At 43.3% G+C, this 26707-nt stretch overlaps 1 protein-coding gene across 1 annotated transcript in view; it reads right to left on the bottom strand.

Moving 5' to 3' along the window:
- The window catches only part of LOC138669933 (somatomedin-B and thrombospondin type-1 domain-containing protein-like), a 108939-nt gene that overhangs the window by 46892 nt on the left and 35340 nt on the right, over nt 1–26707 (bottom strand). The gene's annotated exons all lie outside the window — the stretch shown is intronic.

Raw genomic sequence — 26707 nt, 5'->3', positions numbered from 1 at the left:
ATTATGGCTCTTTTGGAGTGTTTTCCTGCTGCAGAATGGCCCTGTTGCGCTCACCCTGGTTTCATCTGCTGGTCTGCAATCCTTTTCTTTTTGCTGGTCTCCACTGCCAACATTCACCACAGTTAGAGGCCTATATAATTGAGACCATCGCATCATTCGTTGTTAGGCTACAAAATTGTTTTTTAATAAACAGTTTATTCATTTTATTCTATTGAGCTGGAACATCGCATTTTTTTTTATTTCCCAAAGTTTCGTCAGGATCCAGTTCCGTGCTCCCTACAGAAACGGTGAGCTGGCTTTGTTTTTCCCTTTACGTTTACAAAATTGTTCCTTGGGTGGCTTGGTCCCTCTCCTGACCTCCAATCTTTGCTCAGGATATTTTCGAGAGTGGACCTTATTGCTGTCAATCAGCACCCTTCATGTTGTTTATTGTGGGAGGGTCCCTTTTTTCTTGTGCCCTTCTCCTAGCTTCCAGTCACAGCCCCACTTTCCTTTGGAATTCCTTGCCTGCATTTCACTGTTCTGGACCCCTCCCGGGCTGCACCAGCCACCAATAGTTTGTTTATGCGCTGACATCAGAGACCAGTGCCTTAACCCCTTATGTGCTCAATACCCTTCAGAAACTGAGACCTATTATGGGTCAGGTCTTCCATCAAAGCCATAGATAATCTGGCCAGCCTGTCCCAACCTGGTCTGTTCCTGGATCGCTTGCCTGTCTAGCTTGCCTACCAATCTTTTCTTACTCAATCAGATCCTCATCTCCGTTTGCCCCATAATGTAGAGCTTGAGGAGCCAATCCTTCTACTAACAGACACACTGACAAGATAAATAGGAAGTGACACAGAACATCATTAGGCTAAAAAAAAGAAGAAATCCATCAATGAAATAACAGAAATGTTAGGAGTGGCCAAATAAACTTTTTGATACATTCTGAAAAAAGGGCGCAACTAGCTTAGGAGCTCAAAAAGACCTGGATGACATCCACAAAAAACTGCAGTAGTGGATGATTGCAGAATCCTTTACATGATGAATAACACCCCCTTCAAAACAACCCCATCAAAGAAGGCTTGGAACGGCTCCATGATCCAAAGTAAACCACATCCTCTGTAAAACATAGTGGAGGCAATATGATGGCATGGACATGCACGGCCTCCAATGGCACTGGGTCACTAGTGTTTATTGATGATGTGACTGAAGCAGCCGATGAATTCTAAGTTGTGGGCTATGCTTTCTGCTCAGTTTCAGCCAAATGCAGGAAGGTTGATTGCACGGTGCTTCACAGTACAGATGAACAATGACCCAAAACATACTGTGAAAAACCCAGGAGTTTAAGGCATCCTGAAAGATGAAGTAGTTGGGATAAAGATTTTGTCAAACGAAAAAGTCCCTATATGTGACAATATCACACAATAGAGCTAATAAAGTCTTCTGAAGCGGTAGTTGACATCATCACACACTTGTGTCGACAGTACAACCCCTGGTAAAAATTATGGAATCACTGGCCTTGGAGAATGTTCATTCAGTTGTTTAATTTTCTAGAAAAAAAGCAGACCACAGACATGGCACAAAACTAAAGTCATTTCAAATGGCAACTTTCTGGCTTTAAGAAACACTAAAAGAAATCAAGAACAAAAAATGTGGTGGTCAGTAATGGTTACTTTTTTATCCAATCATAGGGGAAAAATTATGGAATCACTCAATGTGCTGTTCCATGTATATTCCTCAGTTTCCATGTATGTTGTTATATTTTACTCTGCTGCCACCCAATGGCCTTTTTCTGTATGGCAGCTTGTTTTTCATGTATTTCTTGTGGGCATGTCTTACATCCGGTTCAGGGGTCAAATCTTCTCTTCCTCTGGCAGCCATTTCCAGTTTACTTTCTGTTGTGAGAGGACGTGCTTTTGAACTGGGCTTAGGAAGGCATCAGTCTTTCGACCACACTCTCTCATGCTGCTCACACTTGCAGACACATTTGGTGCTACATCTTACTGTACCCTGTCTACCCTGCATTTCTGGAGAAGTTCTGTATTACCAGTTATACGCTGTATGTCCAGATCTACAAAATAAACAAGTCTGGATTACACAATCCCTGGAGTGCATCATCTGTCTGGACGCTGAGCAGCATTGGTCCTGTCTGCCTCATATCGAGGAAATACGAAGGTACGATTATCTCTCTCACAACTCTTATTAGTCTGCGACACCTTCATTCGCCTCATGTGGGGACAGAAGAGTCGAAAGACTGCCTTGAAGCCCGGCCAGAATCACCCTTATATCACTATTCACGTGCCCGCTCACATACTGCAGCCCTGCTCTGCTAAGAAATCTCCTGCAGCATCACCTCAGACTGCATTGTACATAAAGACTCTCTGTGTATTATACCACACTGCTGCAGATCGTCGGACCGCAGAACCCCACAATTCTCCAACAACACCTTGGGAATCTTATCAGGGGGTCGCAACTAAGCTGCACCGCAATTTCCAGCCCCCAATTTAAAGGTTCAGTTTCTTAAAGGGACAGCGCACCTTAAATCAAAATGGCCGAAAAGGACCTTCCACAGTTCCCCAATGCTGAAACAGAGCAAATACAACCTGATACTGTCCATTATGAAGACCAGGAAGCAGAGCCCGCTTCCACAGCAGACCCAGATGCACGACCAGTACCTTCCATCAAGCCAACATTAAAGGTCCTCGAGAATTACTGTTCCACAAGGGATGAGTTCAATGACAACTTGGACGACCTATGGGAACGAGTCGCCTCCCTTATGTCAAGCGTCCAACGCCATAAAAATGATGCAGCGGGTTTACAGGACACTATAAGACAGCTAGACGTGGCCCACGGCAGATACTAGAGACTGTCCACAAAGTATGCTGCCTTCCTAAAAGAATCTAAAATCGACGAAGCCCTATCAGAGTTAAGCAAGGCAGATTCCACAGACAGAGAAAGGGACGCCGCCGTGCAAGACGCCAAAGATAAAGCGGAGCTTCGTATCACCCATCTGCAAGAAACTAGATCGCACAGGTCAGCCTCGTCTAAACACTCTGCTCGGTCGTACAAATCATCCTGCTCAAGAACCTCAGCCCTCAGCGACAGAATCCTAGAGGCCCGTTTAAATGCAGAGCGGTCCAAACTAAGACGTTCATACACCGAAAAGAAAGCAGAAGCAGAGGCTCGAGCAAAGATTCTTCAAACAGAAGCAGAAGCGAAGAGAGCAGAAGCAGAGGCTCGAGCAAAGATTCTTCAAACAGAAGCAGAAGCGAAGAGAGCAGAAGCAGAGGCTCAAGCAAGGATTCTTCAAACAGAAATGGAGGAAGAAATTGCATTAGCCGAAGTAAAAATACTCGAGCAAGCATTGAAGCAAAACCTCGACCCAATTTGCCTGCCACCACAGGAAGAAGACGACCCAGCTGTTCGTACCAGAGACTACGTGCAGAAACGGATACCTGCAGCGCACACCTACTCCAGTGACGTTCAACCCAACATTGCGGAAACGTCCAAGTCAGCCCAACCTATGGTGCCAGTATCGCCCACAGCCCCTACAGAGACCCAAGACCAACACCGTGATGTACCCCCTCAGGAGCAATCATCATCGCAAGACGACCACAAGGCACACTCCAGCCCGCCTCCACAGTTCAAGCAGCAGTCATCGGAATCTCTAGAGGTTAAACCACAGCTCAACCCTGCAGCGACATCATTCTACCCGGGAACAATTCACCCTTCCACGCCACACAGCTTATACGCCCGAGGGGCACCACAAGCTAATATGGTAACAAGGAGTGAAGGATCAGACATGTCCGAGTTTGCCAGGTTCATGGTGAGCAGGGAGCTAATCAGCGCTAGCCTCTCAAAATTCGACGACCGTGCAGAGAACTACAGAGCCTGGAAAGCAACCTTCAAGGCCGCCATTGCTGATCTCAACCTATCCGCGGAGCAGGAACTCGACCTCATGGTAAAATGGTTGGGTCCTGAAACCACAAACCGTATCAAGAGTCTTAGGACCGTCTATGTGGGGCAAGCTGAAGCAGGTCTCGCTGCTGCCTGGCAGAGACTCGAAAGAACCTACGGCAGCGCTGAAGCCATAGAAAAGTCCCTATTCAAGAGACTGCAGAACGTTCCAAGGATCAACCTTAAGGAAGCCCACAAGCTTCTGGATTTAAGTGACCTGCTTATGGAGCTGGAACTTGCTAAAAGAGACCCTCGTCTGTCTGGACTGTGCTACCTGGACACTGCCCACGGGGTGAACCCGATCATCTCAAAGCTGCCACACAGTCTGCAAGAGAAGTGGGCAGTGTGCGTCTCCAGGTATAAAAGGTCACATGACGCCACCTTTCCTCCATTCATTCAGTTCTGCAAGTTCATTGACGAACAAGCCCAAATGAGGAACGACCCTAGCCTCGACTTCCTGGAGTCTAACACTGCAGCTCCAGCAACACCTTCATCAAGGTATGAAAGCGTCGCACATACAGGTCCTTCTCAAAAAATTAGCATATAGTGTTAAATTTCATTATTTACCATAATGTAATGATTACAATTAAACTTTCATATATTATAGATTCATTATCCACCAACTGAAATTTGTCAGGTCTTTTATTGTTTTAATACTGATGATTTTGGCATACAACTCCTGATAACCCAAAAAACCTGTCTCAATAAATTAGCATATCAAGAAAAGGTTCTCTAAACGACCTATTACCCTAATCTTCTGAATCAACTAATTAACTCTAAACACATGCAAAAGATACCTGAGGCTTTTATAAACTCCCTGCCTGGTTCATTACTCAAAACCCCCATCATGGGTAAGACTGGCGACCTGACAGATGTCAAGAAGGCCATCATTGACACCCTCAAGCAAGAGGGTAAGACCCAGAAAGAAATTTCTCAACAAATAGGCTGTTCCCAGAGTGCTGTATCAAGGCACCTCAATGGTAAGTCTGTTGGAAGGAAACAATGTGGCAGAAAACGCTGTACAACGAGAAGAGGAGACTGGACCCTGAGGAAGATTGTGGAGAAGGACCGATTCCAGACCTTGGGGAACCTGAGGAAGCAGTGGACTGAGTCTGGTGTGGAAACATCCAGAGCCACCGTGCACAGGCATGTGCAGGAAATGGGCTACAGAGAAGCAGCACTGGACTGTTGCTAAGTGGTCCCAAGTACTTTTTTCTGATGAAAGCAAATTTTGCATGTCATTCGGAAATCAAGGTGCCAGAGTCTGGAGGAAGACTGGGGAGAAGGAAATGCCAAAATGCCTGAAGTCCAGTGTCAAGTACCCACAGTCAGTGATGGTGTGGGGTGCCATGTCAGCTGCTGGTGTTGGTCCACTGTGTTTCATCAAGGGCAGGGTCAATGCAGCTAGCTATCAGGAGATTTTGGAGCACTTCATGCTTCCATCGGCTGAAATGCTTTATGGGGATGAAGATTTCATTTTTCAGCACGACCTGGCACCTGCTCACAGTGCCAAAACCACTGGTAAATGGTTTACTCACCATGGTATTACTGTGCTCAATTGGCCTGCCAACTCTCCTGACCTGAACCCCATAGAGAATCTGTGGGATATTGTGAAGAGAAAGTTGAGAGACGCAAGACCCAACACTCTGGATGAGCTTAAGGCCGCTATTGAAGCATCCTGGGCCTCCATAACATCTCAGCATTGTCACAGGCTGATTGCCTCCATGCCACGCCGCATTGAAGCAGTCATTTCTGCCAAAGGATTCCCGACCAAGTATTGAGTGCATAACTGAACATTATTATTTGATGGTTTTTTTGTTTGTTATTAAAAAACACTTTTATTTGATTGGATGGGTGAAATATGCTAATTTATTGAGACAGGTTTTTTGGGTTATCAGGAGTTGTATGCCAAAATCATCAGTATTAAAACAATAAAAGACCTGACAAATTTCAGTTGGTGGATAATGAATCTATAATATATGAAAGTTTAATTGTAATCATTACATTATGGTAAATAATGAAATTTAACACTATATGCTAATTTTTTGAGAAGGACCTGTAGACGCAAGGACTCAAGGAACAGTGTAAGCGTCAGAAAGACTAACCTGCCATCACCTGCAGTACCTGCCGGCAAGCAGTACACTATTCCGTCGAGGGATAAGTCTTTCAATCGTGAGTGTCCCATTCACAAAAAAACACACTCACTGAACAAATGTAGAGGCTTCAGGTCCAAAACCATGCAGGAGCGCAAGAAAATCCTCAGCGAACTTGGGGTATGTTTCAAGTGCTGCGCTTCATCAGAACACATGGCCAAGGACTGTAAATCTGCCATTAAGTGTGAAGAGTGTCATAGCGACAGACACCCATCAGCCTTGCACCCAGGCTCAACCACCAGCGATCCAGCAGTCGCAGTTACCTCTGGTCCCACTACAAACCATGGCGGGGAGCCACAGAATCACGCCAAGTCCACCACAGCTGTGTCCTGCTCATGCTCAGAGGTATGTGGGGAGAATCAAAGTGCTAAATGCTGTGCCAGGATATGCCTAATCAGAGTCTATCCAGAAGGGCAACCAGAGAAGGCTGTAAAAATGTATGCCATCATTGACGATCAGAGCAATCGATCCCTAGCTGGACCTAAGTTCTTTGAAGCCTTTAGAATCAAGGGACCAGCAACGCCCTACACTCTGAATACTTGCTCGGGGCGCATAGAGACTAGCGGCAGAAGAGCACAAGGTTTCATCGCTTCTCCTGTCAATGAAGACGTAGAAATACCCCTACCTACGCTAATTGAATGCGATCAAATACCAGACCAAAGGGATGAGATCCCTACCCCGGAAGCTGCTTTCCACCAACCACACTTAAGGCACCTAGCCAGCGTTATCCCACCTTTGGACACAGATGCTGAAATCCTACTTCTGCTCGGCAGAGACAATTTGAGGATACATAAGGTCCGCCAACAGTGTAATGGTCCTGACTACGCCCCCTACGCCCAGAGACTTGACTTGGGGTGGGTAGTCATAGGAAATGTATGCTTGGACCAAACAGGAGTCCACTCCTTTAAGACGTACGTACGCCGAGACGGGCGCACTACCTTCTGCAAACCATGTCCTCATCACTATGAGGTGAAGGAAAAGCTTCCAGATTCCGTAGAGCAGCCTGATGTTATCCCTTCTCCCTATGCAGACGACTTGGGAAAATTGGTGTTTCATACCACTAAGGATGACAACAAAGTAGCCCCATCTATGGAAGACAAGAAATTTGTCAGGATAATGGACAATGAGTTCCTTAAGGACGAAACCAATCACTGGGTTTTCCCCTTACCCTTCCGAGCTACCAGGGTAAGGCTCCCGAACAATCGTGAACAAGCCTTGTCCAGATTTAACTCTCTCCAGCGCACGCTAAGCAATAAACCGGAGATGAAAGAACACATTGTCACCTTTATGGGCAAAATATTCCATAACAACCATGCGGAGCCAGCGTCTCCCTTAAAGGAAAATGAGGAGTGCTGGTACCTACCCTCATTTGGAGTATATCACCCGAAGAAACCTAAACAAATTAGAGTTGTCTTTGATTCAAGCGCCAAACATCAAGGCGTATCTCTCAATGATGTCCTCCTCACAGGTCCTAATCTGACAAACAACTTAGTAGGAGTGTTGATGAGGTTCAGGAAAGAGCCCATTGCCATCACCGCCGACATTGAACAGATGTTCCACTGTTTCATAGTCCGAGAGGACCACAGGAATTTCCTCAGGTTCCTGTGGTACAAGGACAATGACCCCAGCAAAGAGATGGTGGAGTATCGCATGCGGGTGCACGTATTCGGGAACAGCCCTTCACCCGCTGTGGCAACATATGGCCTGCGGAGAACCGCACAAGAAGGAGAGTCCGAGTATGGAACAGACGCCAGAGACTTTGTAGAGAAAGACTTCTACGTAGATGATGGACTAAAATCTCTACCTACAGAAGAAGCTGCAATCGACCTACTCAAAAGGACCCAACATATGCTGTACCGAGCTAAGCTTAGACTGCACAAAATTGCTTCAAACAGCCCGGCTGTCATGAGAGCCTTTGAGTCAAGCGACCACGCACCTGGATTCAAGGACATAGACCTGGGACCAGACCGTCCGCCTGTGCAGAGAAGCTTAGGCCTGAGGTGGAACCTGTCAGCCGACACCTTCGGATTCCAAATCAACTGTGCAGACAAACCATTCACTAAACGTGGTGTCCTGTCAGTGGTAAATAGCCTGTATGACCCACGGGGATTCGTAGCACCAATTACCATACAAGGTAAATCCCTTCTGAGACAGCTGTCTGAAACTGTCAAGGACTGGGATACCCCTCTACCTCCTGATAAGGAACCAAAATGGGAAACCTGGAAGCAGTCTTTGTGTGCCTTGGATAAAATCCATATAACGAGATGCTACGCTGGAATCTCACTTGCTGCTAGCACTAGGACGGAACTCCATGTGTTCTCGGATGCATCCACGGAGGCCATTGCAGCTGTTGTCTACCTGAAGGTAACGGGATCTGACAATCAAGATCATGTTGGGTTCGTTTTCGGCAAAGCTAAGTTGGCTCCCAAGCCTGACCACACTATTCCCAGGCTGGAACTCTGTGGGGCTGTGCTTGCAGTAGAACTCGCAGACTTTATTCAGCATGAGCTGGACACTCACATAGATGACGTACAATACTACAGTGACAGTAAAGTTGTCTTAGGTTACATCTACAACCAAACAAGGCGCTTCTACGTGTACGTCAGTAACCGCATTGAGAGAATAAGAAGGTCTTCCAAACCTGAACAGTGGCACTATATCCCATCTGAACTTAATCCAGCCGACCATGCCACTAGACCTATGTCTATAAATTCCTTTGCTAACTCTTCTTGGCTTTCAGGTCCAAAGTTTCTGCTGGAACAGAAGGGAAGTGAATGTGTTCAGGAATTCTTCAGCATCCAGGATCCGGACGATGATCCAGAAGTCCGCTCCGAGGTCAGTGCTCTGGCCACGAATGCAAAACCAACCTCCACCCTCGGTTGTCAGCGCTTTAAACGCTTCTCCAATTGGATGAAACTCATTAAGACTATTGCAAGGTTAGTCCACATTGCGAGATCTTATCACAAGCCACATGGAGACAAAGACTGTCATGGTTGGCACGCCTGCCAAAAAAATACTCACTATCGAGGACATTCCGGTAGGATAAACTATGAACAGAACACTGCACTACTATTTGTCCATTGGATTACAGTGGGTCAGAGATAGTTTGGCCTAGTGCGGCTTCTCTGATCCGAAGATGGGTTTTCCATTGGATTATCTCAGGAACTGACTTAATGTCTTGTTTAAAGTTATTATTGCATTACATGCATGTTTGGTTTCACTTTCTAGGTTGTTGGACTTTTTAAGGACATTGATATAGTGAAATCCCTTACGGAATTTCAGACGGGGAGTGTGCTGTTCCATGTATATTCCTCAGTTTCCATGTATGTTGTTATATTTTACTCTGCTGCCACCCAATGGCCTTTTTCTGTATGGCAGCTTGTTTTTCATGTATTTCTTGTGGGCATGTCTTACATCCGGTTCAGGGGTCAAATCTTCTCTTCCTCTGGCAGCCATTTCCAGTTTACTTTCTGTTGTGAGAGGACGTGCTTTTGAACTGGGCTTAGGAAGGCATCAGTCTTTCGACCACTCTCTCATGCTGCTCACACTTGCAGACACATTTGGTGCTACATCTTACTGTACCCTGTCTACCCTGCATTTCTGGAGAAGTTCTGTATTACCAGTTATACGCTGTATGTCCAGATCAACAAAATAAACAAGTCTGGATTACACAATCCCTGGAGTGCATCATCTCTCTGGACGCTGAGCAGCATTGGTCCTGTCTGCCTCATATCGAGGAAATACGAAGGTACGATTATCTCTCTCACAACTCTTATTAGTCTGCGACACCTTCATTCGCCTCATGTGGGGACAGAACACTCAATTCTGAGGAAAAAATTATGGAATCACCCTGTAAATTTTCATTCCCAAAACTAACACCTGCATCAAATTAGATCTGCTCGTTAGTCTGCATCTAAAAAGGAGTGATCACACCTTGGAGAGCTGTTGCACCAAGTGGACAGACATGAATCATGGCTCCAACAGGTGAGATGTCAATTGAAACAAAGGAGAGGATTATCAAACTCTTAAAAAAGGGTAAATCATCACGCAATGTTGCAAAAGATGTTGGTTGTTCACAGTCAGCTGTTTCTAACATCTGGACCAAATACAAACAACATGGGAAGGTTGTTAAAGGCAAACATATTGGTAGACCAAGGAAGACATCAAAGCGTCAAGACCGGAAACTTAAAGCAATATGTCTCCAAAAAAGGAAATGCACAACAAAACAAATGAGGACCGAAAGGGTGGAAACTGGAGTCAACGTCTGTGACCGAACTGTAAAGGAGATGGGATTTACAAACAGAAAAGCTAAGAGAAAGCCATCATTAACACCTAAACAGAAACAAACAAGGTTACAATGGGCTAAGGAAAAGCAATCGTGTACTGTGGATGACTGGATGAAAGTCATATTCAGTAATGAATCGCAAATCTGCATTGGGCAAGGTGATGATGCTGGAACTTTTGTTTGGTGCGGTTCCAATGAGATTTATAAAGATGACTGCCTGAAGAGAACATGCAAATTTCCACAGTCATTGATGATATGGGGCTGCATGTCGGGTAAAGGCACTGGGGAGATGGCTGTCATTACATCTTCAATAAATGCACCAGTTTAGGTTGATATTTTGGACACTTTTCAATTGAAAGAATGTTTGGGGATGATGAAATCATTTTTCAAGATGATAATGCATCCTGACATAGAGCAAAAACTGTGAAAACATTCCTTGAAAAAATACACATAAGGTCAATGTCATGGCCTGCAAATAGTCCGGATCTCAATCCAATTGAAAATTGGAAGTTGAAGAAAATGGTCCATGAAAAGGCTCCAACCTGCAAAGCTGATCTGGCAACAGCAATCAGAGAAAGTTGGAGCCAGATCGATGAAGAGTCCTGTTTGACACTCATTGAGTCCATGCCTCAGAGACTGCAAGCTGTTATAAAAGCCAGAGGTGGTGCTGCAACAAAATACTAGTGATGTGTTGGAGTGTTTTTTTGTTTGTTTTTCATGATTCCATAATTTTCCCCCTATGCTTGGATAAAAAAGTAACCTTTACTGACTACCAGATTTTTTGTTCTTGATTTTTTTTTTAATTTTAAAGCCAGAAAGTTGAAATGACTTTAGTTTTGTGCCTGTGATCAGCTTTTTTTCTACAAAATTAAACAACTTAATGAACATCCTCCAAGGCCAGTGATTCCATAATTTTTGCCAGGGGTTGTATAAGCAACTGGTAAATGGCCCAAGGACTGGACAAGATCGGTGTTTATTCCTATTCTGAAGAAGGGAGAAGCTATCGAATATGGGAACTATCGGACTTTTGTGCTCATGCCAGCAAAATACTACTGAAGATCTTATAAAGATGGTTTCAGTCTTACTTTGACCGAGTTGCCAGAGGAGTAAGCAGGATTCAGAAAAGGCAGATGAACAAGAGATGTGGTAGCTAACATTAGATAAATAATGAAAAGGGACAAAGAATACAACAAGGAGATCTATTTTTGCTTCATCGACTACAGGAAAGCCTATGACTGTGTTGTTCACAATAACATTTGGCATATAAGGATATGGTTGTCTCAAACCATCTGATCAGCCTTATTAGGAACCTTCACATCGACCAAGAAGCAACAATCCAATGGAACACGGCGACACAGCATCGTTCAAAGAATGAGTCTGCATTCTTTCTCCATCTCTCTTCAATTTACATGCAGAAGTTATTTTCAGAAAGACAAGACTTGCCGAAAAAGAAGAAAAAATCAAAATTGCTGGATGAATTGTCAACAATCTTAAATATGCATATGATACAACATTGATAACAACAAGAGTAGATGGACTGAAGGACTTACTATGGAGTGCCAAGATGGAAAGCTCTAACATGGACTGCTACTCAACAGAAAGATGATAAAGATATTGACTACTGCCTGGTACGACTGGGATACATTTGAGATGGATGGTGACAAACTGGAAGTTGTAAAAGGGCTTCAACCCACTCAATGATCGCCTAAGATGTAGCGCCGACACTGGAAGTCAATAGGAAAATAGCTAAGTGCAAATCAACAATGAAGTCACTGGACAAGGTATTCAAATTAGGAAACATTTCACTGGCGTCAAAAACACGGCTCATACATGGTTTGGCTTTTTCTGTGGTAACTTATGAATGTGAAACCTTGATAAATAAGAAACAAGTCAGAAGAATAGATGCCTTTGAAATGTGGTACTGAAGAAGGATGTTATCAATAACAGGGATGGCAAGAAGAACAAACAAATCAATTTTGGAACAATTCAAGACAGACATGTCACTTAAAGCAAGGATCATCAAGGTATGACTTTTCTGCTTTGGACACATCATACAAACAAATTAATCACAAGACAAAGACATAATGGAATGGTCGCAAGAATAGAAGAAGCAAGGCGAAGAGGAAGACCAGCAACCTGATAGACTGGTATTATCAAGATAACAGCAGAAAAGACCGTGGTGGACCTATTTAGGCTTGCATAACATTGATCTTCCTACAAATTGTTCATCCATCAAGTTGCCATGGCTCGAGATCGAGCTGAAGGCTCCAATGCTGTTAATGAGAACAGTTCACTTCTACTTACCATAAAATCCTTTTCTCGTTGAAAATATTGGGGGACAAAGCTCATTCCCGATTCCTAGTGCTTATGTCCTGTCATCAATTTTAGTTGCTTGTGGGCAATGTTTTTTTCTTCCCTAGGTTCAGGTCATGCTGGTTCCTGTTTGTGTTTGTTTTTTTGGAGGTGGGGGTTTTGCTTTTGAAACAAAATGGAACTGCCTAGTTTCTTAGTGGCAGGGCGCATACCCACGGTCCTGTGTCCCCCAATATTGTAAATGAGAGAGCAATTTTACATTAACAATAAAAAATCTTTTTTTTATGCCCAGTAGTAAGTCAGAATCCGTAATTCATAGAGTGTAAGCTTGCAAGCAAGGCCTTCACTTCCCTTGGAATGTGTTGAATTATATGCTACTCTTTAGTGTCTGATATTGTCTGTAGATGTTCCTTCTGAATTGTAAAGTCCAATCGAGAAATTGGATACTAATACAAAGTTTTGTTTTCTTCACCCTGCAACATCTAACCATATTTAACTAGATAAAATCTCATGTCTCCCTTACACGTTCTAGTCATTATTAGCTTTGGTTCACATTTATTTTTGCAAGACTTGGTTTAGTGACAAATGGTTTTGTGTTGGTACTAGAGTGAAGGGCATGCCTCAGTCAAAAGTAGCTCTTCCTTTAATGTTTTTGAAATGTGGGGAAGGGCCCTCCTTTCCTGCTTTAACCCTCCGTCACATACAATATTCGGACTAACGAGTTCACATACAATGTGCCTGTCAGGCGCCTGCTGGAAAAATACCTATAATATCTAATGTTTGCAATTTCAGTGCTCTAAAAGTGATCAGTGACCTTCATAGGGATGTAATAAAAGAGACTACACATAATCAGTTGCAAAAAAAAACATTTACTTAACATAAAACTAATAACTATGAAATACAAACTTTTCAAAACTCCCGCCAAATAGTCCCCAGTTCGACTATCTCAAAAAAATGTACAAAGAAAAATTTTGAACACAAACTTAATTTTAAGGTACCTTTAGTACTATTAAAAACATATTCAATCAGAAGTAGATGCTGAGGTTTCCCCAGAAAAGTCACACTTGCAGAGCAAATAGCAAGAATTACACACCATTTTTGCATGTGTCAGGCAAATTGCTTTATGACATTTGAGACATTCATAATTTGAAAGCCTTCTGGTTCCGCTTTCCGTTTGGCAGGTGGTGCATCTCCTTCTTTTGTGAGGTGGTGCAGATGGTGACTTTTCACCATCATCTTCTGGGCGGAACCTTTTGAGCTGAACTTGAAGGCGAGAGGGGATACCGATTGTTTTCACGCTTCTCCTGCGTAGCTCTCCAAGTACTAGTTCATGGGCCAATTTTTTCAGATACAATCGTCTACGGAGTGGTTCAAGCTTGTTTTCAAGATAAATTACTTGTGAATTTATACCACCCAAATTCAACATAGCAAAAAATATGACCATTGGCCAGCGTTTGATGTTTCTGCTGACGTTAAAAGTGGAGCACATCTGATCTGCTGGATCCACACCCCCTTTGGTGGCATTGTAAAATGTAATTATCTCCGGGTTTTTTTCTGCCCCAGTCCCAGGATCGATGGCAGCATCATCATGAAGTGTTGATAGAAGAAGTACGATTTTTTTGGCATGTGGTACATAGGAAACTAAAGCCTTTCCATTATGGAATGCAAACATACTGCTGTACTGTTGTCTCTCTTTCACACTTACAAACTGTGGCGGCAATTCCCTTTTGTTTTTTCTTACAGTTCCCACATATGACAGCTTCTGAATTTTCAGATAATCAATCAGATCACAACTTGTAAACCAATTGTCAGCTGTAATATAGCGACCCGATCCAAATAAGGGTTCAGCCAGTCTTTTTACAACATCAATGGGTTTGTTGCTCACACAGTAAGGACCTTCTGGTTGTTTTCCTGCATAAACTTCCAGGTTGTAAGTGTAGGTCTTACTGGCATCAACAAGGGCATACATTTTTATTCCATATTTGTTTGGCTTTGATGGAATATATTGACGAAAGGCACATCTACCACGAAAACCAGGGAGCATTTCGTCAATAGTGAGATTCTCTCCAGGGTAATAACTTTGTTTACAGTTTACAACAAATCTTTGAAATATATCACGAATTGGAGCAAGTCGGTCATGTGTTTTGCGTTCGGTTCGGGTAGTTCTGTCGTCAAACCGAAGGCAACGAATTAGAATCTTGAATCTGTTTATGGACATAACAAGGCTAAATTTTTCAACTCCATCCCCATCTTTACCCCAAAGTTCCTCCAAACTTTGTCTATTTGCCCTATAAGCTCCTGCAAGGTACAGTAATCCAAAAAAAGCACGCAGTTCTATTTCATCTGTGGGCTTGATGGTTCTGTTGCAGATGTACTTGTCCTTTATAATGTCTATATATTGGTTGGTATATGTGACAATAGAGTCCAGAATGTCATCTGTAAATATACTGTTCCAGGATTCAACTGCAGTTTTTGCATTACGTGCAGTTCCTATTACTGCAGGAAGGTGGGTAATAATGTTTAAAGGTTCCCTACGTTTTTTCTGGAATGGCTTCTTGTTCCATTTAGTATTTTTATCTTTTCCAATATAATATGATCCAACTTCTTCATCCTCACCACTGTCACCATCTTGCTCTGTTTCAGAATCCAGGACACATTCTTCCACCTCATCATGAGAATCAATCTCACTTTCCTCTCCTAAATCCTCATTCAGTGTGAGGTCTCTATCATCTAACAGCATGTTTGTTACTTCCTCAACATCAAGTTGTTTGGATAAATTGTACATTTTCCTCTCCATTTCAGCAGATAATCTGAAGCAAGAGAAGGAATATGTTAGGGAACTACTGTATATGCCTGAGCAGCACACTTTCTTTTATAAAATCTCCCTTATTTCTATGAAATATCCTCACATTTTGTGCTATACATTCATAAAACAAGCTAAATAAACTATTGTGATGAATAAAAACATAAAATACCAACCTTACTGAATGTGACGTATTCATATACAATGAGCCTGAGAGATCTGTGCAGCTATATCCTCTCCCCTGAAGCTCTGAAATCCAACTGTGATATCAGGTTTCACAGACCTTCAAGAGACAGGAGACTACCTGGAGGGAGGGGGTTTCCTCACAATCTGGTGAGGAAGGAGAAATGAAAGTAAAAGAGAAGCGCCTGTCAGATCAGTTGTATGTGACGGAGGGTTAATGGAATAACAGAGTGGGCACTCCCAGCTACCCTGTGGCTTAATCATTAACTGAACTCACAGTAAGGTTGGCATCACACTAGCGAGTTTTACAGACGTATGAGCACAGAAAATACGTCCAGAAAATACGCATTGCACACGGCCCAATGATTCTCTATGGGGCAGCGTATTGCGCAAAAAAAAAAATATGCCAATGAAAGTCTATGGGGGCAAGAAAATTACGGATTACACACAAACCATGCGTGTGACTTGCGAGAAATACACAGCGGTGTTCTATAGAAAAGCCGGCAATTCAGTGCGGTGTACAGTAAAATCACACTGGCAGGTTAGAATAGGTAGAACAAATGTGTACACATAGTATAGGTATGTGTATATATATATATATACAGTGGGGCAAAAAAGTATTTAGTCAGTCAGCAATAGTGCAAGTTCCACCACTTAAAAAGATGAGAGGCGTCTGTAATTTACATCATAGGTAGACCTCAACTGTGGGAGACAAACTGAGAAAAAAAAATCCAGAAAATCACATTGTCTGTTTTTTTAACATTTTATTTGCATATTATGGTGGAAAATAAGTATTTGGTCAGAAACAAAATTTCATCTCAATACTTTGTAATATATCCTTTATTGGCAATGACAGAGGTCAAACGTTTTCTGTAAGTCTTCACAAGGTTGCCACACACTGTTGTTGGTATGTTGGCCCATTCCTCCATGCAGATCTCCTCTAGAGCAGTGATGTTTTTGGCTTTTCGCTTGGCAACATGGACTTTCAACTCCCTCCAAAGGTTTTCTATAGGGTTGAGATCTGGAGACTGGCTAGGCCACTCCAGGACCTTGAAATGCTTCTTACGAAACCACTCCTTCATTGCCCTGGCGGTGTGCTTTGGATCATTGTCATGTTGAAAGACCCAGCCACGTTTCATCTTCAATGCCCTTGCTGATGGAAGGAGGTTTGCACTCAAAATCTCACGATACATGGCCCCATTCATTCTTTCATGTACCCGGATCAGTCGTCCTGGCCCCGTTGCAGAGAAACAGCCCCAAAGCATGATGTTTCCACCACCATGCTTTACAGTAGGTATGGTGTTTGATGGATGCAACTCAGTATTCTTTTTCCTCCAAACACGACAAGTTGTGTTTCTACCAAACAGTTCCAGTTTGGTTTCATCAGACCATAGGACATTCTCCCAAAACTCCTCTGGATCATCCAAATGCTCTATAGCAAACTTCAGACGGGCCCGGACATGTACTGGCTTAAGCAGTGGGACACGTCTGGCACTGCAGGATCTGAGTCCATGGTGGCGTAGTGTGTTACTTATTGTAGGCCTTGTTACATTGGTCCCAGCTCTCTGCAGTTCATTCACTAGGTCCCCCCGCGTGGTTCTGGGATTTTTGCTCACCGTTCTTGTGATCATTCTGACCCCACGGGGTGGGATTTTGCGTGGAGCCCCAGATCGAGGGAGATTATCAGTGGTCTTGTATGTCTTCCATTTTCTATTTATTGCTCCCACTGTTGATTTCTTCACTCCAAGCTGGTTGGCTATTGCAGATTCAGTCTTCCCAGCCTGGTGCAGGGCTACAATTTTGTTTCTGGTGTCCTTTGACAGCTCTTTGGTCTTCACCATAGTGGAGTTTAGAGTCAGACTGTTTGAGGGTGTGCACAGGTGTCTTTTTATACTGATAACAAGTTTAAACAGGTGCCATTACTACAGGTAATGAGTGGAGGAAAGAGGAGACTCTTAAAGAAGAAGTTACAGGTCTGTGAGAGCCAGAAATCTTGATTGTTTGTTTCTGACCAAATACTTATTTTCCGCCATAATATGCAAAAAAAATGATAAAAAAAACAGACAAAATGATTTTCTGGATTTTTTTTTCTCAGTTTGTCTCCCATAGTTGAGGTCTACCTATGATGTAAATTACAGACGCCTCTCATCTTTTTAAGTGGTGGAACTTGCACTATTGCTGACTGACTAAATACTTTTTTGCCCCACTGTATATATATATATATATATATGTCAGTGAGACACATATATACTGTATATATACAGTACAGACAAAAGGTTTGGACACAACTTCTCATTTAAAGATTTTTCTGTATTTTCATGACTATGAAAATTTCAAATTCACACTGAAGGCATCAAAACTATGAATTTGCACAGGTGGAATTATATACTTAACCTAAAAGTGTGAAACAACTGAAAATATGTATTATATTCTAGATTCTTCAAAGTAGCCACCTTTTGCTTTGATGACTGCTTTGCACACTCTTGGCATTCTCTTGATGAGCTTCAAGAGGTAGTCACCGTAAATGGTTTTCACTTCACAGGTGTGCCCTGTCAGGTTTAATAAGTGGGATTTCTTGCCTTATAAATGGGGTTGGGACCATCAGTTGTGTTGAGCAGAAGTCTGGTGGATACACAGCTGATAGTCCTACTGAATAGACTGTTAGAATTTGTATTATGGCAAGAAAAAAGGAGCTAAGTAAAGAAAAACGAGTGGCCATCATTACTTTAAGAAATGAAGGTCAGTCAGTCCGAAAAATTGGAAAACTCTGAAAGTGTCCCCAAGTGCAGTTGCAAAAATCATCAAGCGCTACAAAGAAACTGGCTGTGACATGAGGACCGCCCCAGGAAAGGAAGACCAAGAGTCACCTCTGCTTCTGAGGATAAGTTTATCCGAGTCACCAGCCTCAGAAATCGCAGGTTAACAGCAACTCAGATTAGAGACCATTGTCAATGACACACAGAGTTTTAGCAGCAGACACATCTCTACAACAACTGTTAAGGGGGAGACTTTGTGCAGCAGGCCTTCATGGTAAAATAGCTGCTATGAAACCACTGCTAAGGTCAGGCAACAAGCAAAAAAGACTTGTTTGGGCTAAAGAAACAAGGAATGGACATTAGACCAGTGGAAATCTGTGCTTTGGTCTCATGAGTCCAAATTTGAGATCTTTGTTTCCAAAGACCGCGTCTTTGTGCGACGCAGAAAAGGTGAACGGATGGACTCTACATGCCTGGTTCCCACCGTGAAGCATGGAGGAGGAGGTGTGATGGTGTGGGGGTGCTTTGCTGGTTACACTGTTGGGGATTTATTCAAAATTGAATTCATACTGAACCAGCATGGCTACCAATGCATCTTGCAGCGGCATGCTATTCTATCCGGTTTGCGTTTAGTTGGACCATCATTTATTTTTCAACAGGACAATGACCCCAAACACACCTCCAGGCTTGTAAGGGCTATTTGACCAAGAAGAAGAGTGATGGGGTGCTATGCGAGATGGTTTGCGGTGAGCTGGACCGCAGAGTGAAGGCAAAAGTGGCAACAAGTGCTAAACATCTCTGGGAACTCCTTCAAGATTGTTGGAAGACCATTTCCAGTGACTACCTCTTGAAGCTCATCAAGAGAATGCAAGAGTGTGCAAAGCAATCATCAAAGCAAAAGGTGGCTACTTTGAAGAACCTAGAATGTAAGACATATTTTCAGTTGTTTCACACTTTTTTGTTAAGTATATAATTCCACATATGTTAATTCATAGCTTTGATGCTTTCAGTGTGAATTTACAATTTTCATAGTTATGAAAATAAAGAAAAATCTTTACATGAGAAGGTGTGTCCAAACCTTTGGTCTGTACTGTGTATATATATATATATATATATATATATATATATATATATATATATAATTCAGCGCTAGATGGCAGAAAAGTCGGTAATTCAATTGCCGGCTTTTCCTATCTCCTTCACAAACCCGACAGGATATGAGACATGGTTTACATACAGTAAACCATCTCATATCCCTTCTTTTATTACATATTCCTATTTAGTAATGTAAGAAGTGTCTTTGTGTCAAATTTGGGGTCTCTAGTTATTAAATTAAAGGGTTAAATCCCAAAAAAAATTGGCGTGGGCTCCAGCGCAATTTTCTTCGCCAGAGTGGAAAAGCCAGTGACTGAGGGCAGATATTAATAGCCTAGAGAGGGACCATGGTTATAGGACCCCCCCCCTGGCTAAAAACATCTGCCCCCAGCCACCCCAGAAAAGGCACATCTGGAAGATGCACCTATTCTGTCACTTAGCCTCTCTCTTCCCACTCCAGAGTAGTGGTGGGATATGGGGTAATGAAGGGTTAATGTCACCTTGCTATTGTAAGGTGACATTAAGCCAGGTTAATAATGGAGAGGCGTCAATTATGACACCCATCCATTAATCCAATAGTACGAAATGGTTAATAAAATGGTTAATAAAACACACGCACATTATTAAAAAGTATTTTAATGAAATAAAGACACATGGTGTTTTAATATTTTATTATACTCTTAATCCACCTGAAGACCCTTGTCACCTGAAACAAAGTTAAAAAAACAAACAACAATATTCCATACCTTCCGTCGTTACAGTCTTGTCCCACGCTGTAAATCCATCTGAAGGTGTTAAATCATTTTACACCCAGGAGCCTGCTAATGCAGCCGCCCCGCCTGTAAAACTTGGTGAATGAATGGAATGCAGGGGAATGTACTGTAGTTACCTTGAGTCGTGGTGGTGCGCCATTTGCTGGATGAACTCATATGAACTCGAGCCTGGGAACTTTTCAGAATATTTTCCCACGCTCAAGTTCGTATGAGTTCATCCAGCAGAGGGCGCATCACCGCGACTCTAGGTAACTACAGTACATTCCCCTGCATTCCATATATTCACCAAGTTTTACAGTCAGAAGCACAGCTGCATTAGCAGAGCTCCTGGGTGTAAAATGATTTAACCCCGTCAGATGGATTTACAGCGTGGGACAAGACTAACAATGGAAGGTATGGAATATTGTTGTTTGTTTTTTTAGCTTTGTTTTAGGTGACAAGGGTCTTCAGGTGGATTAAAGGGACCCTGTCACCTGAATTTGGCGGGACTGGTTTTGGGTCATATGGGTGGAGTTTTCGGGTGTTTGATTCACCCTTTCCTTACCCGCTGGCTGCATGCTGGCTGCAATATTGGATTGAAGTTCATTCTCTGTCCTACATAGTACATGCCTGCACAAAGCAATCTTGCCCTGTGCAGGCGTGTACTATGGAGGACAGAGAATGAACTTCAATCCGATATTGCAGCCAGCATGCAGCCAGTGGATAAGGAAAGGGTGAATCAAACACCCGAAAACTCCGCCCATATGACCCAAAACCAGTCCCGCCAAATTCAGGTGACAGGTTCCCTTTAAGAGTATAATAAAATATTAAAACACCATGAGTCTTTATTTCATTAAAACACTTTTTAACCCCTTCCCGACCTTTGACGCCACGTAGGCGTCATGAAAGTCGGTGCCAATCCGTCCCATGACGCCTATGTGGCGTCATGGAAAGATCGCGTCCCTGCAGATCGGGTGAAAGGGTTAACTCCCATTTCACCCGATCTGCAGGGACAGGGGGAGTGGTAGTTTAGCCCAGGGGGGGTGGCTTCACCCCCTCGTGGCTACGATTGCTCTGATTGGCTGTTGAAAGTGAAACTGCCAATCAGAGCGATTTGTAATATTTCACCTATTATAACTGGTGAAATATTACAATCCAGCCATGGCCGATGCTGCAATATCATCGGCCATGGCTGGAAATACTAATGTGCCCCCACCCCACCGATCGCCCCCCGATCTGTCCGGTACACTGTTCCGGCTCCCCTCTGTCCTGTGCTCCGCTCCCCCCGTGCTTCAATCACCCCCCCGTGCTCCAATCACCCCCCCTGCACTCCGATCCACCCCCCTCCGTGCTCCGTTACACCCCCCCGTGCTCCGTTCCACCCCCCCCGTGCTCCGTTCTACCCCCCGTGCTCCGTTCCACCCCTCCCGCGCTCCGATTCACCCCCCCATGCTCCGATCCCCCCCCCGTGCTCCCCCTCACCCCATCATACTTACCGATCCTGCCGGGGTCCGTCCGTCTTCTCCCCGGGCGCCGCCATCTTCCAAAATGGCGGGCGCATGTGCAGTGCGCCCGCCGAATCTGCCGGCCGGCAGATTCGTTCCAAAGTGCATTTTGATCACTGAGATATAATCTATCTCAGTGATCAAAATAAAAAAAATAATAAATGCCCCCCCCCCTTTGTCACCCCCATAGGTAGGGACAATAAAAAAATAAAGAATTTTTTTTTTCCACTAATGTTAGAATAGGGTTAGGGGTAGGGGTAGGGTTAGGGGTAGGGTTAGGGGTAGGGTTAGGGGTAGGGTTAGGGCTAGGGTTAGGGCTAGGGTTAGGGTTAGAGCTAGGGTTAGGGCTAGGGTTAGGGGTAGGGTTTCGGTATGTGCACACGTATTCTGGTCCTCTGCGGATTTTTCCGCTGCGGATTTGATAAATCCGCAGTGCTAAACCGCTGCGGATTTATGGCGGATTTACCGCGTTTTTTCTGCGCATTTCACTGCGGTTTTACAGCTGCGATTTTCTATTTGAGCAGTTGTAAAACCGCTGCGGAATCCGCACAAAGAAGTGACATGCTGCGGAATGTAAACCGCTGCGTTTCCGTGCAGTTTTTCCGCAGCATGTGTACAGCGATTTTTGTTTCCCACAGGTTTACATTGAACTGTAAACTCATGGGAAACTGCTGCGGATCCGCAGCGTTTTCCGCAGCGTGTGCACATACCTTTAGAATTAGGCTATGTGCACACGGTGCGGATTTGGCTGCGGATCCGCAGCGGATTGGCCGCTGCGGATTAGCAGCAGTGTTCCATCAGGTTTACAGTACCATGTAAACATATGGAAACCAAATCCGCTGTGCCCATGGTGCGGAAAATACCGCGCAGAAACGCTGCGTTGTATTTTCCGCAGCATGTCAATTCTTTGTGCGGATTCCGCAGCGTTTTACACCTGTTCCTCAATAGGAATCCGCAGGTGAAATCCGCACAAAAAACACTGGAAATCCGCGGAAAATCCGCAGGTAAAACGCAGTGCCTTTTACCCGCGGATTTTTCAAAAATGATGCTGAAAAATCTCACACGAATCCGCAACGTGGGCACATAGCCTTAGGGTTAGGGTTGAAATTAGGGTTGTGGTTAGGGGTGTGTTGGGGTTAGGGTTGTGGTTAGGGGTGTGTTGGGGTTAGGGTTGTGATTAGGGTTATGGCTACAGTTGGGATTAGGGTTAGGGGTGTGGGGGGGTTAGTGTTGGAGGTAGAATTGAGGGGTTACCACTGTTTAGGCACATCAGGGGTCTCCAAACGCAACATGGCACCACCATTGATTCCAGCCAATCTCGTATTCAAAAAGTCAAATGGTGCTCCCTCAATTCCGAGCCCTGACATGTGCCCAAACAGTGGTTTACCCCCACATATGGGGTACCAGCATACTCAGGACAAACTGCGCAACAATTACTGGGGTCCAATTTCTCCTGTTACCCTTGTGAAAATAAAAAAATGCTTGCTAAAACATCATTTTTGAGGAAAGAAAAATGATTTATTATTTTCACGGCTCTACGTTGTAAACGTCTGTGAAGCACTTGGGGGTTCAAAGTGCTCACCACATATCTAGATAAGTTCCTTGGGGGGTCTAGTTTCCAAAATGGGGTCACTTGTGGGGGGTTTCTACTGTTTAGGCACACCAGGGGCTCTGCAAACGCAACGTGACGCCCGCAGAGCATTCCATCAAAGTCTGCATTTCAAAACGTCACTACTTCAATTCCGAGCCCCGGCATGTGCCCAAACAGTAGTTTACCCCCACATATGGGGTATCACCGTACTCAGGAGAAACTGGACAACAAATATTGGGGTCAAATTTCTCCTGTTACCCTTGGGAAAATTAAAAAATTCTGGGCTAAATAATTATTTTTGAGGAAAGAAAACGTATTTATTATTTTCACGGCTCTGCATTATAAACTTCTGTGAAGCACTTGGGGGTTCAAAGTGCTCACCACACATCTAGATAAGTTCCTTTCGGGGTCTAGTTTCCAAAATGGGGTCACTTGTGGGGGGTTTCTACTGTTAAGCCACATCAGGGGCTCTGCAAACGCAACGTGATGCCCACAGAGCATTCCATCAAAGTCTGCATTTCAAAACGTCACTACTTCACTTCCGAGCCCCGGCATGTGCCCAAACAGTGGTTTACCCCCACATATGGGGTATCAGCGTACTCAGGAGAAACTGGACAACAACTTTTGGGGTCAAATTTCTCTTGATACCCTTGGGAAAATAAAAAAATTGCAGGCTAAAAGATCATTTTTGAGAAAATAATTTTTTTTTTTTTTCATGGCTCTGCGTTATAAACTTCTGTGAAGCACTTGGGGGTTCAAAGTCCTCACCACACATCTAGATTAGTTCCTTTGGTGGACTAGTTTCCAAAATGGGGTCATTTCTGGGGGATCTCCAATGTTTAGGCACACAGGGGCTCTCCAAACGTGACATGGTGTCCGCTAATGATTGGAGCTAATTTTCCATTTAAAAAGCCAAATGGCGTGCCTTCCCTTCCGAGCCCTGCCGTGCGCCCAAACAGTGGTTTACCCCCACATATGGGGTATCAGCGTACTCAGGACAAACTGGGCAACAACATTTGAGGTCCAATTTCTCCTATTACCCTTGGCAAAATAGGAAATTCCAGGCTAAAAAATCATTTTTGAGGAAAGAAAAATTATTTTTTATTTTCATGGCTCTGCGTTATAAACTTCTGTGAAGCACCTGGGGGTTTAAAGTGCTCAATATGCATCTAGGTAAGTTCCTTGGGGGGTCTAGTTTCCAAAATGGGGTCACTTGTGGGGGAGCGCCAATGTTTAGGCACACAGGAGCTTTCCAAACGCGACATGGTGTCCGCTAACAATTGGAGCTAATTTTCCATTCAAAAAGTCAAATGGCGCTCCTTCCCTTCCGAGCCTTACCATGTGCCCAAACAGTGGTTTACCCCCACATATGAGGTATCAGTGTACTCAGGAGAAATTGCCCAACAAATTTTAGGATCCATTTTATCCTGTTGCCCATGTGAAAATGAAAAAATTGAGGCTAAAAGAATTTTTTTGTGAAAAAAAAGTACTTTTTCATTTTTACAGATCAATTTGTGAAGCACCTGGGGGTTCAAAGTGCTCACTATGCATCTAGATAAGTTCCCTGGGGCGTCTAGTTTCCAAAATGGGGTCACTTGTGGGGGAGCTCCAATTTTTAGGCACACAGGGGCTCTCCAAACGTGACATGGTGTCCGCTAAAGAGTGGAGCCAATTTTTGATTCAAAAAGTCAAATGGCGCTCCTTCCCTTCCAAGCCCTGCCGTGCGCCCAAACAGTGGTTTACCCCCACATATGAGGTATCAGCGTACTCAGGACAAATTGGACAACAACTTACGTGGTTCAGTTTCTCCTTTTACCATTGGGAAAATAAAAAAATTGTTGCTAAAAGATAATTTTTGTGACTAAAAAGTTAAATGTTCATTTTTTCCTTCCATGTTGCTTCTGCTGCTGTGAAGCACCTGAAGGGTTAATAAACTTCTGGAATGTGGTTTTGAGTACCTTGAGGGGTGCAGTTTTTAGAATGGTGTCACTTTTGGGTATTTTCAGCCATATAGACCCCTCAAACTGACTTCAAATGTGAGGTGGTCCCTAAAAAAATGGTTTTGTAAATTTCGTTGTAAAAATGAGAAATCGCTGGTCAAATTTTAACCCTTATAACTTCCTAGCAAAAAAAAATTTTGTTTCCAAAATTGTGCTGATGTAAAGTAAACATGTGGGAAATGTTATTTATTAACTATTTTGTGTCACATAACTCTCTGGTTTAACAGAATAAAAATTCAAAATGTGAAAATTGCGAAATTTTCAAAATTTTCGCCAAATTTCCGTTTTTATCACAAATAAACGCATAATTTATTGACCTAAATTTACCACTAACATGAAGCCCAATATGTCACGAAAAAAACAAACCCAGAACCGCTAGGATCCGTTGAAGCGTTCCTGAGTTATTACCTCATAAAGGGACACTGGTCAGAATTGCAAAAAACGGGAAGGTCTTTAAGGTCAAAATAGGCTGGGTCATGAAGGGGTTAATAATGTGTGTGTTTTTTTAACCATTTCGTACTATTGGATTAATAATGGATAGGTGTCATAATTGACGCCTCTCCATTATTAACCTGGCTTAATGTCACCTTACAATAGCAAGCTGACATTAACCCTTCATTACCCCATATCCCACCGCTACAGGGGAGTGGGAAGAGAGAGGCTAAGTGCCAGAATAGGCTCATCTTACAGATGTGCCTTTTCTGGGGTGGCTGGGGGCAGATGTTTTTAGCCAGGGGTGGTCCTATAACCATGGTCCCTCTCTAGGCTAATAATATCTGCCCTCAGTCTCTGGCTTTCCCACTCTGGCGGAGAAAATTGCGCGGGAGCCCACGCCAATTTTGTCCGGGATTTAACCCTTTAATTTAATAAAAAAAGAAAATTTAATAGTTAGAGACCCCAAATTTTACACAAAGACACTTCTTACATTACTAAAGAGGAATATGTAATAAAAGAAGGAATATGAGATGGTTTACTGTATGTAAACCATGTTTCATATCCTGTCGGGTTTGTGAAGGAGATAGGAAAAGCCTGCAATTGAATTACCGGCTTTTATGCTAGCTAGCGCTGAATTAAATAAAAAAAAAAATATATATATATATATGTGTCTCACTGATATATATATATATATATATATATATATATATAGATATAGATATAGACTGTATATATGTTTAAGAATATTTGAGCTGATGGATCTATATGTCCATTTTGCAAGCCTGCGAGAAAAAGATCGCCGTACGGAAGCCATACGGATGCCATACGGATGACACACGGATAAATTTGTCCGTAAAAATTGCATCCTTGCATTGAACACGGAACAGAGTTTTG

This window comes from Ranitomeya imitator, chromosome 1 (assembly GCF_032444005.1).
Source record: "Ranitomeya imitator isolate aRanImi1 chromosome 1, aRanImi1.pri, whole genome shotgun sequence".
Classification (NCBI taxonomy): Eukaryota; Metazoa; Chordata; class Amphibia; order Anura; family Dendrobatidae; genus Ranitomeya; species Ranitomeya imitator.
This window is presented reverse-complemented; position numbering and strand designations above follow the sequence as displayed.